Here is a 19,475-nt window from a genome sequence, read left to right on the forward strand (position 1 = left end):
CAGGATTGCTACCAGTGCCACATGCTAGTCAGAGCAGGATCGCAGGATAGCTCAGCTGAATACGTGGCTTGAGGAGTGGTGCAGAAGGGAGGGATTCAAATTCCTGGGACATTGGAACCATTGGTTCTTGGGGAGGAGGGGCCAGTAGAAACCAGACGGTCTGCACCTGGGCAGGACCGGAACCAATGTCCTAGGGGGAGTGTTTGTTAGTGCTGTTGGGGTGACAGATTAGGAAAAGGGGAGGTGCAACGAGACCTGGGTGTCATGGTTCATCAGTCATTGAAAGTTGGCATGCAGGTACAGCAGGCGGTGAAGAAGGCAATGGTAATTTGTCCTTCATAGCTAGGGGATTTGAGTACAGGAACAGTGAGGTCTTACTGCAGTTGTATAGGGCCTTGGTGAGACCTCACCTGTAAGATTGTGTTCAGTTTTGGTTTCCTAATCTGAGGAAGGATGTTCTTGCTATTGAGGGAATGCAGCGAAGGTTCACCAGACTGATTCCAGGGATGGCAGGACTGACATTGGAGGAGAGACCGGATCAACTGGGCCTTTATACACTGGAGTTTAGAAGAATGAGAGTTGTTGATGCAGTTCATTGGATATATTCAAAAGGGAGTTAGATATGGCCCTTATGGCTAAAGGGATTGAGGGCTTTGGAGAAAAAGCAGGAAAGGGGTACTGAGGTGAATGATCAGCATGATCTTATTGAATGATGGTGCAGGCTCGAAGGGCCGAATGGACTACTCCTGCACCTATTTTCTATGTTTCTATGTTTCTATGTTGGAGGGGCAGTACTGAGGGAGTGCCGCACCATTGGAGGGTCAGTATTGAGGGAGTGCTGAACTGTCGGAGGGTCAGTACTGAGGGAGTGCCGCACTGTCGGAGTGGCAATACTGAGGGAGCGCCGCACTGTCGGAGGGGCAGTACTGAGGGAGCGCCGCACTGTCGGAGGGACAGTTCCGAGGGAGTGCTGAGCTGTCGGAGGGTCAGTTCTGAGGGAATGCCGCACTGTCGGAATGGCAGTACTGAGGGAACGCCGCAATGTCGGAGGGGCAGTACCGAGGCAGTGTCGCACTGTCAGAGGTGACGGTTTCGGGATGAGACGTTAAACCGAGGCCCCGTCTGCCCTCTCAGGTGGATATAAAAGATCGCATGGCCAGTATTTCGAAGAAGAGCAGGGGAGTTCTCCCCAGTGTCATGCTGCAAATATTGATCCTCAATCAACCTCAGTAAAACAGATTGTCAGCTCACTATCACATTGCTGTGTGTGGGAGCTTGCGGTGCACAAATTGGCTGCCGTATTTCCCACATTACAACTGACTACACACCAAAATAATCCGTAATTGTCTGTGACGTGCTTTGGGACATCCTGAGGTGGTGCAAGGCGCTACAGAAATGCAAGTCTTTACATCTTTTCCTTGGATACTCTCTCATCTCCTGTTTCCCATATTTTGTCTCATCCATCTTTCTCAAACCAGACAAAGTTGGCCAGTTCCCCAGCTCAGGGCAGCCAATCAGAATTCAGACTGGATGATGAGTCACCGGTATCCAGGGAGAGCGGAAGTTTTCAGTTTGTTAATTAAACAAGAAAGTTTACGCCCGAGAATAAAGTTCCCTTTATACTGTCCCAACAAACACTTCCAGGGCAGGTACAGGGGGTTAGATACAGAGTAAAGCTCCCTCGACACTGTCCCATCAAACACACCCAGGGCAGGTACAGCTCAGGGTTAGATACAGCGTAAAGCTCCCTCTACACTGTCCCATCAAACATTCCCAGGGCAGGTACAGCACGGGGTTAGATACAGAGTAAAGCTCCCTCTACACTGTCCCATCAAACACTCCCAGGGCAGGTACAGGGGGTTAGATACAGAGTAAAGCTCCCTCTATACTGTCCCATCAAACACTCCCAGGGCAAGTACAGGGGGTTAGATACAGAGTAAAGCTCCCTCTACACTGTCCCATCAAACACTCCCAGGGCAGGTCCAGGGGGTGAGATACAGAGTAAAGCTCGCTCTACACTGTCCCATCAAACACTCCCAGGGCAGATACAGCATGGGTTAGATACAGAGTAAAGCTCTCTCTACACTGTCCCGTCACTTACTCCCAGGGCAGGTACAGCACGGGGTTAGATACAGAGTAAAGCTCCCTCTACACAGTCCCATCAAACACTCCCAGGGCACGTGCAGCTCGGGTTAGATATAGAGTAAAGGTCCCTCTACGCTGTCCCATCAAACAGGTCAGATACAGGGGGTTAGATACGGAGTAAAGCTCCCTCTACAATGTTGCTGGAGCTTTTCAGTTTGTTTCAGCTGTTTCATGTGTTGTGTTTACATCTGAAAGTGAAAGTGTGTTGGGACGGTCAGATGAAGATTTGGAGCTGGGAATAGCCCTCCATACACTCACACCCTGTGTCTGAAGCTGGCACCCTGGTCCTGAGGATCCCCAGGGACATTCCTGAGCTGACACTCCTGAGTATCAGGAAGAGATATACACCGGCCTCTGTGAGCAGTTTATTCTGACACCGATTGCTCTGTGGGGAGTTTGGGATGGAGGGAGTTTCTGGTCTAAACTGATGAATCACTCGGTGGTTGAATTCCGATGGGTTCACAGTCCGAGCTTATTCCTGGCATCCTTCAATTGTATTCCCCAGTCTCTCTCTCTCTCTCTGTCTTGCTCTCTCTGTCTCACGCTTTGTCTCTCTCTCTAACTCTGTCTCTCTCTCCCTCTCTCTCCCCCCCCTCTCTCTCTCTCTTGCTGTCTTTCTCTCTCGCCCTCTCTCTCTCTTGCTGTCTTTCTCTCTCCACCCCTCTCTCTCTGTCTCATTCTCTCTCTTTCTTTCTGTCTCTCCCTCTCTATCTCTCTCTCTCTCTCTGTCTCTCTGTCTCTCTCTCTCCCTCTCTCTCTGACTCTGTCTCTGTCTCTCTTTCTCTGTCTCACTCTCTCTCTCTGTGTCTCTCTCTCTGTCTGTCTGTCTCTCTCTCTCCCTCTCTCTATCTCTCTGTCTCTGTCACTCTCTCTGTCTCAAAGGAACATAGAAACATAGAAAATAGGTGCAGGAGTAGGTCATTCGGCCCTTCGAGCCTGCAGTGCCATTCAATGAGTTCATGTCTGAACATGCAACTTCAGTACCCCATTCCTGCTTTCTCGCCATACCCCTTGATCCCCCGAGTAGTAAGGACTACATCTAACTCCTTTTTGAATATATTGAGTGAATTGGCCTCAACAACTTTCTGTGTTAGAGAATTCCACAGGTTCACCACTCTCTGGGTGAAGAAGTTTCTCCTCATCTCGGTCCTAAATGGCTTACCCATTATCCTAAGACTGTGACCCCTGGCTCTGGACTTCCCCAACATTGGGAACATTCTTCCTGCATCTAACCTGTCTAAACATGTCAGAATTTTAAACATTTCTATGAGATCCCCTCTCATTCTTCTGAACTCCAGTGAATACAAGCCCAGTTGATCCAGTCTTTCTTGATATGTCAGTCCCGCCATCCCGGGAATCAATCTGGTGAACCTTCGCTGCACTCCCTCAATAGCAAGAATATCCTTCCTCAAGTTAGGAGACCAAAACTGCACACAATACTCCAGGTGTGGCCTCACCAAGGCCCTCTACAACTGTAGTTGCACCTCCCTGCCCCTGTACTCAAATCCCCTCGCTATGAAGGCCAACATGCCATTTGCTTTCTTAACCGTCTGCTGTACCTGCATGCCAACCTTCAATGACTGATGTACCATGACACCCAGATCTCGTTGCACCTCCCCTTTTCCTAATCTGTCACCATTCAGATAATAGTCTGTCTCTCTGTTTTTACCACCAAAGTGGATAGCCTCACATTTATCCACATTATACTCCATCTGCCATGCATTTGCCCACTCACCTAACCTATCCAAGTCACTCTGCAGCCTCATAGCATCCTCCTCGCAGCTAACACTGCCACCCAACTTAGTATCATCCACAAATTTGGAGATACTACATTTAATCCCCGCATCGAAATCATTAATGTACATTGTAAACAGCTGGGGCCCCAGCACAGAATCTTGCGGTACCCCACGAGTCACTGCCTGCCATTCTGAAAAGTACCCATTTACTCTTACTCTTTGCTTCCTGTCTGCCAACCAGTTCTCAATCCACGTCAGCACACTACCCCCAATCCCATGTGCTTTAACTTTGCACATTAATCTCTTGTGTGGGAACTTGTCGAAAGCCTTCTGAAAGTCCAAATACACCACATCAACTGGTTCTCCCTTGTCCACTCTACTGGAAACATCCTCAAAAAATTCCAGAAGATTTGTCAAGCATGATTTCCCTTTCACAAATCCATGCTGACTTGGACCTATCATGTCAAATGCGCTGCTATGACATCCTTAATAATTGATTTTATCATTTTACCCACTTCCGATGTCAGGCTGAGCAGTCTATAATTCCCTGTTTGCTCTCTCCCTCCTTTTTGAAAAAGTGGAGTTACATTGGCTACCCTCCACTCCACAGGAACTGATCCAGAGTCTATGGAATGTTGGAAAATGACTGTCAATGCATCCGCTATTTCCAAGGCCACCTCCTTAAGTACTCTGGGATGCAGACCATCAGGCCCTGGGGATTTATCGGCCTTCAATCCCATCAATTTCCCCAACACAATTTCCCGACTAATAAGGATTTCCCTCAGTTCCTCCTTCTTACGAGACCCTCTGACCCCTTTTATATCCGGAAGGTTGTTTGTGTCCTCCTTAGTGAATACTGAACCAAAATATTTGTTCAATTGGTCTGCCATTTCTTTGTTCCCCGTTATGACTTCCCCTGATTCTGATTGCAGGGGACCTACGTTTGTCTTTACTAACCTTTTTCTCTTTACATATCTATAGATATCTCTCTCTTCCTCTCTCTGTTGTGTATCTGTAAAGCATGCTCTCCCATGTTCCGCCACCAGGGAGCTTATCCCCTGAAGTCCCAAGGGATCTCAGCATCCCTTGGGAGCACTGAATATAAGTCGGCCCCCAAGGACTGTTCCTCACTCTGGAGTGTCTTATTAAAGCCTGAGGTCACTGTTACTTTAACCTCCCTGTGTGCAGCCTCATCTGTGTTAGGAACACAATAACTGGCGACGAGTATACGAATCCAACGCAAAGATGCAGCAAACTGTGGGCAACCTGGAAAAGTTCTAAGAGGGTGAGGACTGGGTAGCCTATGTCGAACGGCTGGAGCAGTACTTTGTAGCCAACGAGCTGGACGGAGAAGGAAGCGCTGCAAAAAGGAGAGCGGTCCTCCTCACAGTCTGCGGGGCACTGACCTACAGCCTCATGAAGAATCTTCTGGCTCCGGTGAAACCCACAGATCAGTCGTATGAGGAGCTGTGTACACTGGTTCTGGAGCATCTTAACCCGAGGGAGAGCATGCTGATGGCGAGGTATCGGTTCGACACGTGCCAGCGATATGAAGGTCAGGAAGTGGCGAGCTACGTCACCGAGCTAAGGCGACTTGCAGGACAATGTGAGTTTGATGGCTACCCGGAGCAAATGTTCAGAGACTTTTTTGTACTGGGCATGGCCACGAGACCATCCTACGAAAACCGTTGACTGTAGAGACACCGACCCTCAGTAAGGCCATTGCGATAGCACAGGCGTTGATGTCCACCAGTGATAACACCAAACAAATCTCTCAGCACACAAGTGCTAGCAATGTTCATTAATTAACTGGAACGGTGTTTGCGAGCAGAAATGCACAGGGCAGAAAACACGAGTCTGCAACTGCCAGCAGGCCTCAGGTGACCCAGATGACTCTGAGTCCCCAACGAAGGATGAATACAAGCCAATTCACACCTTGTTGGCGTTGTGGAGGCTTCCATTGAGCCTATTCATGCCGCTTCAAAGGGTATGTTTGCAAGAGCTGTGGAACAATGGGGCACCTCCAACGAGCTTGCAAACGAGCTGCAAGCTCTGCAAAACCTGCTAACCACCGCGTGGCAAAGCAAGATCGGTCCATGGTGGATCAAAGCAATTTCGAGCTTCAGAGAGAGGAGGCAGATGCTGAAGTACACGGGGTGCACACATTTTCGATGACATGTCCACCTATAATGCTAAACGTCAAATTGAATGGCTTACCCATAGCCATGGAACTGGACACTGGCGCTAGCCAATCCACCATGAGTAAAAATATGTTTGAGAGACTGTGGTGCAACAAGGCATTCAGACCAGCACTGAGCCCCATCCACACGAAACTGAGAACGTACACCAAAGAGCTTATCACTGTCCTGGGCAGCACCTTTTCAGAGCTCCTACATGTGTTATTACGCAAAGGAAGATACAAATAACCGTCCAAAGGTACGAAGGGACAGTGTGTCTCATGACAAGGAGGAACTGAAGGATATCCTTATTAGGCAGGAAATTGTGTTCGGGAAATTGATGGGATTGAAGGACGATAAATCCCCGGGGCCTGAGAGTCTGCATCCCAGAGTGCTCAAGGAAGTGGCCCTAGAAATAGTGGATACATTGGTGATCATTTTCCAACAGTCTATCGACTCTGAATCAGTTCCCATGGACTGGAGGTTAGCTAATGTAACACCACTTTTTAAAAAAGGAGGGAAAGAGAAAACAGGTAATTGTAGACCGGTTAGCTTGACATCAGTAGTGGGGAAAATGTTGGAATCAATCATTAAGGATGAAATAGCAGCGCATTTGGAAAGCAGTGACAGGATCGGATCAAGTCAGCATGGATTTATGAAAGGGAAATCATGCTTGATGAATCTTCTGGAATTTTTTGAGGATGTAACTAGCAGAGTGGACAAGGGGGAACCAGTGGATGTGGTGTATTTGGACTTTCAGAAGGCTTTTGACAAGGTCCCGCACAAGAGATTGGTGTGCAAAATCAAAGCACATGGTATTGGGGGTAATATACTGATGTGGATCGAGAACTGGTTGGCAGACAGGAAGCAGAGAGTCAGGATAAACGGGTCCTTTTCAGAATGGCAGGCAGTGACTAGTGGCGTGCCGCAGGGCTCAGTGCTGGGACCCCAGCTCTTTACAATATACATCAATGATTTGGATGAAGATATTGAGTGTAATTTCTCCAAGTTTGCAGATGACATGAAACTGGGTGGCGGTGTGAGCTGTGAGGAGGATGCTATGAGGCTGCAGAGTGACTTGGATAGGTTAGGTGAGTGGGCAAATGCATGGCAGATGGAGTATAATGTGGATAAATGTGACTCCCTCCCTAAATCTCTCCGCCTCTCTACCTCTCTTTCCTCTTTCAAGACGCTCCTTAAAACCTCCCTCTTTGACTAAGCTTTTGGTCACCTGCGGTAATGTCTCCTTACATGGCTCAGTGTGAAATTTATTTGTTTTGTATTATAATACTGGGATGTTTTGCCACGTGCTGCTGTACAGAGGGGCTCCTTGTGCATGAAACACAAAAAATTAGTATGCAGGTACAGCAAGTAATCAGGAAGGCAAATGGGATGTTGGCCTTTATTGCAAGGTGGATGGAGTATAAAAGCAGAGAAGTCCTGCTACAACTGTACAGGGTATTCGTGAGGCCACACCTGGAGTACTGCGTACAGTTTTGGTCTCCGTATTTAAGGAAGGATATACTTGCATTGGAGGCAGTTCAGCGAAGGTTCACTCGGTTGATTCCGGAGATGAGGGGGTTGACTTATGAAGATAGGTTGAGTAGGTTGGGCCTATACATATTGGAGTTCAGAAGAATGAGAGGTGATCTTATCGAAACATAAAAGTGTCATGTATCTCACACTACTGTATATAACTGTATCTTACCATGCTATACATGACTGTAACTAGATATGACCTGTAACCACAAGCATACTTTACCACCAGGGGTGCACTTGCAGGAGACACTGCATACGTGTTCCACACAGGTATATAAAGGCAGGTCTCAGGCAAGTGAGGCACTCGAGAGCTGTGAAATAAAGGTGCAGGGCCAGAGTGACCTTGACTTCAGCATGTGCCTCGTGTAAGTCTGTACTGCAGGGTCAGGACTTTACAATAAAATAATGAGGGGGCTCGACAAGGTGGATGCAGAGAGGATATTTCCACTCATAGGGGAAACTAAAACTGGGGACATTGTCTCAGAATAAGGGGCCGCCCATTTAAAATTGAGGTGGGGAGGAATTTCTCCTCTCAGAGGGTTGTACATCTGTGGAATTCTCTGCCCCAGAGAGTTGTGGAAGCTGGATCATTGACTATATTTAAGGTGGAGACAAACAGATTTTTGAACGATAAGGGAGTGAAGGGTTATGGGGAGTGGGCGGGGAAGTGGAGCTGAGTCCATGATCAGATCAGTCATGGTCGTATTGAATGGCGGAGCAGGCTCGAGGGGTCGAATGGCCTACTCCTGCTCCTATTTCTTATGTTCTTATGATCTAACCCATGTGTAGTTTGGGATGCGGTGCTCATTGACACAGAGAGGAATTTCCGTAGGCTTATATTCATTGACACACTCAGTTTATTTTGAAAGCGTACAGTTCAATGAGCGAATTACACGGTGTATTGTGAGACGGCGGTGGGGGGGGTCTTCACCACTTCTCTGTCCCACCCGGGCGGTGTGAGGATTAACCCCCAAACACCTTGTGCACCGCTTGGAGGTCCAGGGTCCCCTTCAGACAGTAGTGGCTCAGATCGGCCCCCTCCTCCAGGCTCTGTCCCCCCGAGTACAGGATCAGGTTGTGGGCAGGTATTCCCGTCCCCTCCGCGATCTCTGCCTTCAGCTCCCGCACACCGGTCCCGGGATCCACGCTCAGTGCCAGATTGCGCCCGCCGCAATGCCACACCCGCACGCTGAGTCGCCGCGGGGCGGCGGGTGGGAGCAGTGCATTGTGGGCCCGGGCCCCCACATGGTCCGCACCGAGGGCCTTCACCCGCGGGTAATCGGAGCGGGCACTGGGCTGGGCCGCAGGTGGGCAGCTCTGGAGAGAACAAACACACAGATTAATAGCTCCGTCAAAAGCCCTGGTGGTGGACAACACCTCCATTAAACATCCCCTTAACCTCCTCTGCTCCATGGAGATCAACCCCTCATTCTCCAGTCTCTCCACCTCACTGAAGTGCCTCACCCCTGGGACCATTCTGCTCAATGTCCCTCTCAACATCACAACATCACAACATCATAAGATAAGAAATAGGAGCAGGAGTAGGCCATACGGCTCCTCGAGCCTGCTCCACCATTTAATACGATCATGGCTGATCCGATCATAGACTCAGCTCCACTTCCCTGCCCGCTCCCCATAACCCCTTATCCCCTTATCGGTTAAGAAACTGTCGATCACTGTCTTAAATTTATTCAATGTCCCAGCTTCCACAGCTCTCCGAGGCAGCAGATTCCACAGATTTACAACCCTCTGAGAGTCTGAGAGAAGAGATTTCTCCTCATCTCAGTTTTAAATGGGAGACCCCTTATTCTAAGATCATGCCCTCTAGTTCTAGTCTCCGCCATCAGTGGAAACATCCTCTCTGCATCCACCTTGTCAAGCCACCTCATAATCTTATATGTTTCGATAAGATCACCTCTCATTCTTCTGAACTCCAATGAGTAGAGGCCCAACCTACTCAACCTTTCCTCATAAGTCAACCCCCTCATCTCCGGAATCAACCGAGTGAACTTCCTCTGAACTGCCTCCAAAGCAAGTATATCCTTTCGTAAATACGGAAACCAAAACAGCACGCAGTATTCCAGGTGTGGCCTCACCAATACCCTGTATAACTGTAGCAAGACTTCCCTGCTTTTATACTCCATCCCCTTTGCAATAAAGGCCAGGATTCCATTGGCCTTCCTGATCACTTGCTGTACCTGCATACTAACCTTTTGTGTTTCATGCATAAGGACTCCCAGGTCCCTCAGTACTTCAGCATTTTGCAATTTTTCTCCATTTAAATAATAACTTGTTCTTTGATTTTTTCTGCCAAAGTGCATGACCTTGCACTTTCCAACATTATACTCCATCTGCCAAATTTTTGCCCACTCACTTCTCTGCTCCAAGGAGAACAACCCCAGCTTCTCCAGTCTCTGCACGTAACTCAAGTCCCTCATCCCTGTTAACTGTTAAATTTTAAAAACTCATTTTGTATCAGCTGTAGGTAGTACCATTGTCTCTGAGTCAGAAGGTTGTGGGTTCAAGTCCCACTCCAGGGACTTGAGTACAAAAATCTAGGCTGACACTGCAGTGCAGTGCTGAGGGAGCACAGCACTGTCGGAGGGGCAATACTGAGGGACTGCCACACTGTCTTGGGGGCAGTACTGAGGGAGTGCCCCACTGTCGGAGCGCCAGTACTGAGGGAGTGCCGCACTGTCAGAGGGGCAGTACTGAGGGAGTGCCCCACAGTCGGGGGGGCAGTACTGAGGGAGCGCCGCACTGTTGGTGGGGGGGGCAGTACTGAGGGAGCGCCGCACTGTCGGAGGGGCAGTACTGAGCGAGTGCCGCACTGTCGGGGGGGGCAGTACTGAGGGAGTGCCACACTGTCAGAGGGGCAGTACTGAGGGAGTGCCCCACTGTCGGGGGGGCAGTACTGAGGGAGCACCGCACTGTCGGGGGGGCAGTACTGAGGGAGCGCCGCACTGTCGGAGGGGCAGTGCTGAGGGAGTGCTGCACTGTCGAAGGGGCAGTACTGAGGGAGCGCCGCACTGTCGGATGCAGTACTGAGGGAATGCCGCACTGTCAGAGGGGCCTGAGGGACTGCTGCACTGTCGGAGGGGCAGTACTGAGGGAGTGCAACACTGTCAGAGTGGCAGTACTGAGGGAGTGCCGCACTGTCAGAGGAGCAGTACCGAGGGAGCGCCGCACTTTCGGAGGGGCAGTACTGAGGGAGCGCCACACTGTCGGAGGGCCAGTACTGAGGGAGCGCCGCACTGTCGGGGGGGGGGCAGAACTGCGGGTGTGCCGCACTTTCGGAGGGACAGTGCTGAGGGAGTGCTGCACTGTCGGAGGGGCAGTAATGAGGGACTGCTGCACTGTCGGAGGGGCTGTAGTGAGGGAGTGCAACACTGTCGGAGGGGCAGTACTGAGGGAGTGCCGCACTGTCAGAGAGGGAGCACTAAGGGAGCACTGCATTGTCGGAGGGGCAGTACTGAGGGAGCACTGCATTGTCGGAGGGACAGTACTGAGGGAGTGCTGAACTGTCGGAGGGACAGTACTGAGGGAGAGCCGCACTGTCGGAGTGACATTCCTGAGGGAGTACTGCACTGTCGGAGGGGCAGTACAGAGGGAGCGCCGCACTATCGGAGGGGTAGTACTGAGGGAGCGCCTCACTGTCGGAGGGACAGTATTGAGGGAGCGCCGCTCTGTCAGAGGGGCAGTCCTCAGGGACTGCTGCACTGTCGGAGGGGCAGTACTGAGGGAGTGCAACACTGTCGGAGGGGCAGTACTGAGGGAGTGCCGCACTGTTGGAGGAGCAGTACTGAGAGAGTGCTGCACTGTCGGAGAGGCAGTACAGAGGGAGTACTGCATTGTCGGAGGGGCAGTACTGAGGGAGCACTGCATTGTCGGAGGGACAGTACTGAGGGAGCGCCGTACTGTCGGGGGGGCAGTACTGAGGTAGCACCGCACTGTCGGAGGGCCAGTACTGAGGGAGCGCCGCACTGTCGGAGGGCCAGTACTGAGGGAGCGGCGCACTGTCGGAGGGCCAGTACTGAGGGAGCGTCGCACTGTCGGAGGGGCAGTGCTGAGGGAGCGCCACACTGTCGGAGGGCCAGTACTGAGGGAGCGCCGCAATGTCGTGGGGGCAGTACTGAGGGAGCATTGCACTGTCGGAGGGGGAGTGCTGAGGGAGTGCTCCACTGTCGGAGGGGCAGTACTGAGGGAGCGCCGCACTGTCGTGGAGGCAGTACTGAGGGAGCGCCGCACTGTCGGAGGTGCCGTCTTGCGAATGAAACGTTAAACCGAGGCACCGTCTGCTCTCTGAGGTGGATGTAAAAAATCCGATGGCATTATTTTGAAGAAGAGCAGGGGAGTTATCCCCGGTGTCCTGGGGCTAATATTTAACCTCAATCAACATAACAACAACAGATTATCTGGTCATTGTCACATTGCTGTGTGTGGGAGCTTGCTGTGCGCAAATTAATTCCCACATTCCGACAGTGCGAAAGTGACCAGCGTGATTTCAAGCGCATTCTGAGCGCAATTTCCCGTTGCACTCAGAGCAGAATCTCTGGCCCTCACGGTTAAAGGGTTAATTTGCAGTCGCTACTCACGGATGGGAAGAAAAGTTCCTGGAAATGCTTTGCGATCGTAGTCATGGTTCGGGTTGTTCTCGGCTTCTTGGATCCGCTGAAGATCTCTGAACATTGCTCCGCGGATGGGGCCGTATTTATACATCCGATACTGGGGGAATTCCAGGCCGGGTGCTTTAACCAATGATCAGAGGCGCACAATTCACAATGTCTCAACATGAAACCAAAAGCGATCTGTGACCCACACACCCTGACAGAGGGGGAGAGAGAGAGGGGGAGGAGAGAGGGAGAGAGAGGGGAAAGAGAGAGGGAGAGAGAGGGCGGGAGAGAGGGGGAGAGAGAGGGGGGAGAGAGAGTGGGGGAGAGAGGGGGAGAGAGAGTGGGGGAGAGAGAAAGAGAGCCTCTCACCCTCACTGTCTGCACCTGGGGAGAGGCTGAATATATAGAGAGGGGGAGAGAGAGACAGAGTATTGTGTTCCTAACACAGATGAGACTGCACACAAGGAGGTTAAAGTAACAGTGACCTCAGTCTTTAATAAGACACTCCAGAGTGAGGAACAGGCCTTAGGGGCCGGCTTATATACAGTGCTCCCAAGGGAAGTCCCTTGGGACTTCAGTAGATGTGCTCCCTAGTGGCGGAACATGGGAGTGCATGCTTTACAGATACACAACATCACTCCCCCCACAAAGTCAAAGTGAAATCTATTTACAAGCTGAGGCGGTTGGGAGCCTTTCTTTCCCTGGTGGACCGCCTCGGTACAAATGTCTGTTCTGGTGTGTTGGCTGTGCTCTCGCTGGGCTGGCGTGTTGTTGGCCCTGCAGGGCTGCTGGGTGAGCCTGGCTTTGCTGGGCTGTTGGGCGTGATGGGTTCGATTTCCTGGTCCGGCGTGGTGTCGTTGATCCTTTGGATGTGTGTTGTGGGCTCGAAAATGTTGGTGTCTGCTGTGGGTTGTTCAGGGCAGTCTGTGAACCGCAGCCTCGTTTGGTCCAGGTGCTTTCTGCAAATTTGTCCATTGTCTAGTTTGACTACAAACATCCTATTCCCTTCTTTAACTATCACCATGCCCGCGATCCACTTGGGACCATGTCCATAGTTTAGCACATACACAGGGTCATTTAGATCAATTTCCTGTGACACAGTGGCGCGACCATCGTTTACATTCTGTTGCTGCCGCCTGCTCTCGACCTGATCATGCAGGTTGGGGTGAACCAGCGAGAGTCTGGTTTTAAGTGTCCTTTTCATGAGTAGCTCAGCCGGGGGTACCCCTGTGAGCGAGTGGGGTCTCGTGCGGTAGCTGAGCAGTTCTTGGGACAGGCGGGTTTGGAGTGAGCATTCTGTGACTCATTTAAGGCTCAGTTTGATGGTTTGTACTGCCCGTTCTGCCTGTTCATTGGAGACTGGTTTAAACGGGGCTGAGGTGACATGTTTGATCCCATTGTGGGTCATGAATTCTTTAAATTCGGCACTGGTGAAACATGGCCCGTTGTCACTGACCAGTATGTCAGGCAGGCCGTGGGTGGCAAACATGGCCCTCAGGCTTTCAATGGTGGCAGTGGTGGTGCTTCCCGACATTATTTCATATTCAATCCATTTTAAAAAAGTATCCACCACCACCTGGAACATTGTGCCGAGAAACAGGCCCGCATAGTCGACATGGATCCTCGACCATGGTCTGGAGGGCCAGGACTACAAACTTAGTGATGCCTCTCTGGACGCATGGCTCAACTGAGCACATACGCTGCATTGCCATACACAGGACTCTAAGTCAGAGTCGATACCGGGTCACCACACGTGGGATCTGGCTATCGCTTTCATCATTACTCTACCCGGGTGTGTGCTGTGGAGGTCTGAGATGAACGTCTCCCTGCCCTTTTTGGGTAGCACTACGCGGTTACCCCACAACAGGCAGTCTGCCTGAATGGACAGCTTGTCCTTTCACCACTGGAACGGCTTGATTAGCTCTTGCATTTCAACGGGGATGCTGGCCCAGCTCCCATGCAGGACACAGTTTTTTACTAGGGACAGCAGAGGAGCTTGCCTCATCCAGGTCCGAAACCCGCGGGCCGTGACAGGTGATTTATTATTTTCAAACGCTTCCATGACCATCAACAAGTCTGCGAACTGCGCTACCATCAACAAGTTTGCAGGCTGCGCCATTTCCACCCCCAAGGTGGGCAATGTAGCCGACTAAGAGCATCCGCACAGTTCTCGGTGCCTGGCCTGTGGCGGATGGTATAGTTATACGCTTTTAGCGCGACTGCCCACCTTTCTATGCGAGCTGAGGCATTAGTATTTATCCCCTTGTTTTCAGCGAACAGGGATATGAGGGGCTTGTGATCGGTTTCCAGCTCAAATTTGAGGCCAAACAGGTACAGATACATTTTCTTTATTCCGTACACACACGCTAATGCCTCTTTGTCAATCATGCTGCAGGCCCTCTCGGCCTTAGACAAGCTCCTGGAGCCATAGGCGACAGGTTGCAACTTCCCCGCAACGTTAGCTTGTTGTAATACACACCCGACTCCATACGACGACGTATCACATGCTAGCACAAGTCTTTTCCACGGGTTATACAATACAAGCAGCTTGTTGGAGCATAAAATGTTTTTGGCTTTCTCAAAAGCAATTACTTGTTTTTTTTCCCATACCCAGTTCTCACCTTTGCGCAATAACACATATAGGGGCTCTAAGAGGATGCTTAACCCCAGTAAGAAGCTCCCAAAATAATTGAGTTCCATGAACGACTGCAGTTCCATGACGTTCTATGGCCTGGGCGCGTTCCTGATAGACTCTGTCTTGGCATCTGTGGGCCAAATGCCGTCCGCCGCAATCTTTCTCCCCAAAAACTCCACTTCTGTTGCGATGAAGATGCATTTCGTCCTCTGCAGCCGCAGCCCTACGCGGTCCAGACGCTGGAGGACTTCCTCCAGGTTTTGTAGGTGCTCGATTGTGTCTCGACCTGTGACCAATATGACGTCCTGAAAAACCACCGTACATGGTACCGACTTGAGTAGGCTCTCCATGTTTCTCTGGAAGATCGCTGCAGACGTCCGAATTCCAAACGGGCATTTGTTGTAGTTGAACAGTCCCTTGTGCGTGTTGATGCAGGTGAGGCCCTTTGAAGACTCCTCCAGCTCCTGCGTCAAGTCAGGTCGAACTTGGTGAACGTCTTGCCTCCTGCCAGCGTTGCAAATAGGTTGTCTGCCTTAGCAGCGGGTATTGGTCCTGTAGCGAGAAAAGATTAATAGTTACTTTTTAATTGCCGCAAATCCTGATCGTGCCATCACTTTTGAGTACTGGAACAATCGGGCTGGCCCACGCGCTGAATTCCACTGGGGAGATGATGCCCTCACGTTGCAGCCTGTCCAGCTCGATTTTCACTCTCTCCCTCATCATGTGAGGTACCGCTCGCGCCTTGTGGTGAATGGGTCATGCCTCTGGGACCAAGCAGATCCGCACCTTCGCCCCGGAAAAGTTTCCAATGCCTTGCTCAAAAAGGGAAGGAAATTTGTTAAGAACCTGGGTACATGAGGCCTCATCGACATGTGATAGCGCTCGGATGTCATCCCAGTTCCAGCAGATTTTGCCCAGCCAGCTCCTTCCAAGCAGTGTGGGGCCATCGCCCGGGACAATACAGAGTGGCAGTTCGTGCACCGTGCCCTCGTATGTGACCTTGACCATGGCGCTGCCCAGGACAGTGATGAGCTCTTTGGTGTACGTTCTCAGTTTCGTATGGATGGGGCTCAGGGCTGGTCTGAGTGCCTCATTGCACCACAGTCTCTCAAACATCTTTTTACTCATGATGGATTGGCTAACGCCAGTGTCCAGTTCCATGGCTTCAGGTAAAACATTCAAATTTACACTCAGCATTATAGGTAGACATTTCATCGAAAATGTGTGCACCCCGTGTACTTCAGCATCTTCCTCCTCTCTTTGAGGCTCAAAATTACTTTGATCCACCATGGACCGATCTTCCCCTGCCACGTGGTGGTTAACAGGTTTTGCAGAGCTTGCAGCTCGTCTGCAAGTTTGTTGGATGTGCCCCATTGTTCCACAGCTCTTGCAAACATACCCTTTGAAGTGGCATGAATAGGCTGAATGGAAGCCTCCACAACGCCAACAAGGTGTGAATTGTCTTGTATTCATTGTTTGTTGGGGACTCTGAGTCATCTGGGTCACCTGAGGCCTGCTGGCAGTTGCAGGCTCGTGGTTTCTGCCCTGTACATTTCTGCTCGCAAACACAGTTCCAGTTAATTAATGAACATTGCTCGCACTTGTGTGCTGAGAGATTTGTTTGGTGTTATCACTGGTGGACATAAATGCCTGTGCTATCACAATGGTCTTACTGAGGGTCGGTGTCTCTACAGTCAAAAGTTTTCATAGGATGGTCTCGTGACCAATGCCCAGAACAAAAAAGTCTCTGAGCATCTGCTCCAGGTAGCCATCAAACTCACATTGTCCTGCAAGTTGCCTTAGCTCGGAGACATAGCTCGCCACTTCCTGACCTTCAGATCGCTGGTACGTGTAGAACCGATACCTCGCCATCAGCACACTCTCCCTCGGGTTAAGATGCTCCCGAACCAGTGTACACAGCTCCTCATCTGTGGGTTTCACCGGAGCCAGAAGATTCTTCATGAGGCTGTGGGTCGGTGCCCCGCAGACCGTGAGGAGGACCGCTCTCCTTTTTGCAGCGCTTCCTTCTCCGTCCAGCTCGTTGGCTACAAAATACTGGTCTAGCCGTTCGACATAGGCTTCCCAGTCCTCAACCTCTGAGAAGTTCTCCAGGATGCGTACAGTTTGCTGCATCTTTGCGTTGGATTCGTATAATCGTCGCCAGTTATTGTGTTCTTAACACAGATGAGACTGCACTCAGGGAGATTAAAGTAACAGTGACCTCAGTCTTCATTAAGACACTCCAGAGTGAGGAACAGGCCTTAGGGGCCGGCTTATATACAGTGCTTCTAAGGGATGCTGGGATCCCTTGGGACTTCAGTAGATGCGCTCCCTGGTGGCGGAACATGGGAGTGCATGCTTTACAGATACACAACACAGAGGAGGAGGGAGAGAGAAGGGGCGGGGTGGGGCGGGGGAGAGACGGTGGAGAGAGAGGAGGGGAGAGAGTGAGAGAGAGAGGGAGACAGACACAGACAGGAAGAGAGAGGGGGAGAGAGAGGGGGAGAGAGAGAGAGCCTCTCACACTCACTGTCTGCACCTGGGGAGAGCCCAAATATATAAAGAGATAGAGAGAGCGGGACGGGGGAGGGAGAGAGAGAGAGTGGGGGGGGGGAGAGAGAGAGGGGGGGATAGCCCCTCAACGTCACTGTCTGCTCCTGGGGGAGAGGCCAAATCTATATAGAGAGAGAGAGGGACGGAGAGAGGGGGAGAGAGATGGGGAGAGAGAGGGGGTGAGAGTGAGAGAAAGGGGGGAGAGAGAGGGGGGAGAGAGAGAGGGGTGAGAGTGAGAGAGAGGGGGGAGAGAGAGGGGGGAGAGAGAGAGGGGGAGAGAGAGGGGGGAGAGAGAGGAGGGAGAGAGAGAGGGGGAGAGAGAGAGAGAGAGGGGGAGAGAGAGGGGGAGAGAGAGAGAGAGACAGAGAGAGAGAGAGACAGAGAGACGGAGAGAGAGAGAGGGATAGCCAGAGAGAGAGAGAGGCAGACAGAGAGAGAAAGAGGCAGAGAGAGATAAATTGATAGACAGAAGGAGAGATGAAGAGAAACAGATTAAGAGAGAGAGGGCGAGGGAGACAGGGGGAGAGACAGTGGGACAGAGTGAGAGAGAGAGAGAGAGAGAGGAAGATAGACAGAGATAGAAGGGACCTAGAGACAGTCTCTCTCTGTCTCTCAGCTCATGTGTTGTGTGTGTGACGTTCTCCCTGATCTTCACCTGCTCTTTCCCATTTTTGTCTCCTGGTCAGACATGGCTCAGTGGGATCCCCGTTCTCACAGCTCTGAGTCAAAGGTTCGTGGGTTCAAGTTCCTCTCCAGAGACTTAAGCACAAGAATCCAGGCTGACATTCCCAGGGCAGTACTGAGGGAGTGCCGCACTGTCAGAGGGGCAGTACTGAGGGAGTGCCGCACTGTCGTAGGCGCAGTACTGAGAGCGCCGCACTGTCGGAGGGGCAGTACTGAGGGAGTGCTGCACTGTTGGAGGGGTAGTACTAAGGCAGTGCCGCACTTCGAGCGGGGAGTTCGAGGCGCGTCAAGGAGCGGCCTATAAAAAGGCCTTTGATCGTCGGAGGCAGTGGGACTTCGAGCGGGGAGTTCGAGGAGGCAGCGGCCTATAAAGGCCCAGCCGGTGCAGCTGCAGCTGGGAGAGAAGGCAAAATAGATGTAGAAAGAAATCGAAAGGTGACGTCACAGCCAAGGGGGTAAGTGATTGGCTGGTGATTGGTAAGTAGTTTTTCGTTTTCTTTATCAGTTAGTAACCTTTTAATATTGTTGTTGCCAAATTAAATTAATCTAAGGGGTTAAATCATGGCAGGAGAGCTCGGACACGTGTTATGCTCCTCCTGTACTATGTAAGAAGTCAGGGACGCTTCCGGTGTCCCTAACGACTACATGTGTGGGAAGTGTATCTGCCTGCAGTTCCTGACGGACCGCATTGCGGCCCTGGAGCTGCGGGTGGATTCACTCTGGAGCATCCACGATGCTGAGAATGACGTGAATAGCACATTTAGTGAGTTGGTCATACCGCAGGTAAAGGGTACACAGCCAGATAGGGAATGGGTGACCAACAGGAAGAGCAGTGCAAGGCAGGTAGTGCAGGGGTCCCTAGCGGTCATCCCCCTGAAAAACAGATACACCGCTTTGGGTACTGTTGAGGGGGATGACTCATCAGGGGAAGGTAGCAGCAGCCAAGTTCATGGCACCGTGGGTGGCTCTGCTGCACAGGAGGGCAGGAAAAAGAGTGGGAGAGCTATAGTGATAGGAGATTCGATTGTAAGGGGAATAGATAGGCGTTTCTGCGGCCGCAACCGAGACTCCAGGATGGTATGTTGCCTCCCTGGTGCAAGGGTCAAGGATGTCTCGGAGCGGGTGCAGGACATTCTGAAAAGGGAGGGTGAACAGCAAGTTGTCGTGGTGCATATAGGTACCAACGATATAGGTAAAAAATGGGATGAGGTCCGACGAGATGAATTTAGGGAGCTAGGAGCTAAATTAAAAAGTAGGACCTCAAAAGTAATAATCTCAGGATTGCTACCAGTGCCACATGCTAGTCAGAGCAGGATCGCAGGATAACTCAGCTGAATACGTGGCTTGAGGAGTGGTGCAGAATGGAGGGATTCAAATTCCTGGGGCATTGGAA

The 19,475-nt window shown here is 51.2% G+C and overlaps 1 long non-coding RNA gene across 1 annotated transcript in view; it reads left to right on the forward strand.

Moving 5' to 3' along the window:
• The first annotated feature begins 2,445 nt into the window (after nucleotides 1–2,445).
• The window catches only part of LOC139275701 (uncharacterized), a 44,389-nt gene continuing 27,359 nt past the window's right edge, over nucleotides 2,446–19,475 (forward strand). Inside the window, exon 1 of the long non-coding RNA XR_011595735.1 lies at nucleotides 2,446–2,501. This is a non-coding gene — a long non-coding RNA (uncharacterized lncRNA). The remainder of the gene's footprint in view (nucleotides 2,502–19,475) is intronic.

This window comes from Pristiophorus japonicus, chromosome 11 (genome assembly GCF_044704955.1).
Source record: "Pristiophorus japonicus isolate sPriJap1 chromosome 11, sPriJap1.hap1, whole genome shotgun sequence".
Lineage (NCBI taxonomy): Eukaryota > Metazoa > Chordata > Chondrichthyes > Pristiophoridae > Pristiophorus > Pristiophorus japonicus.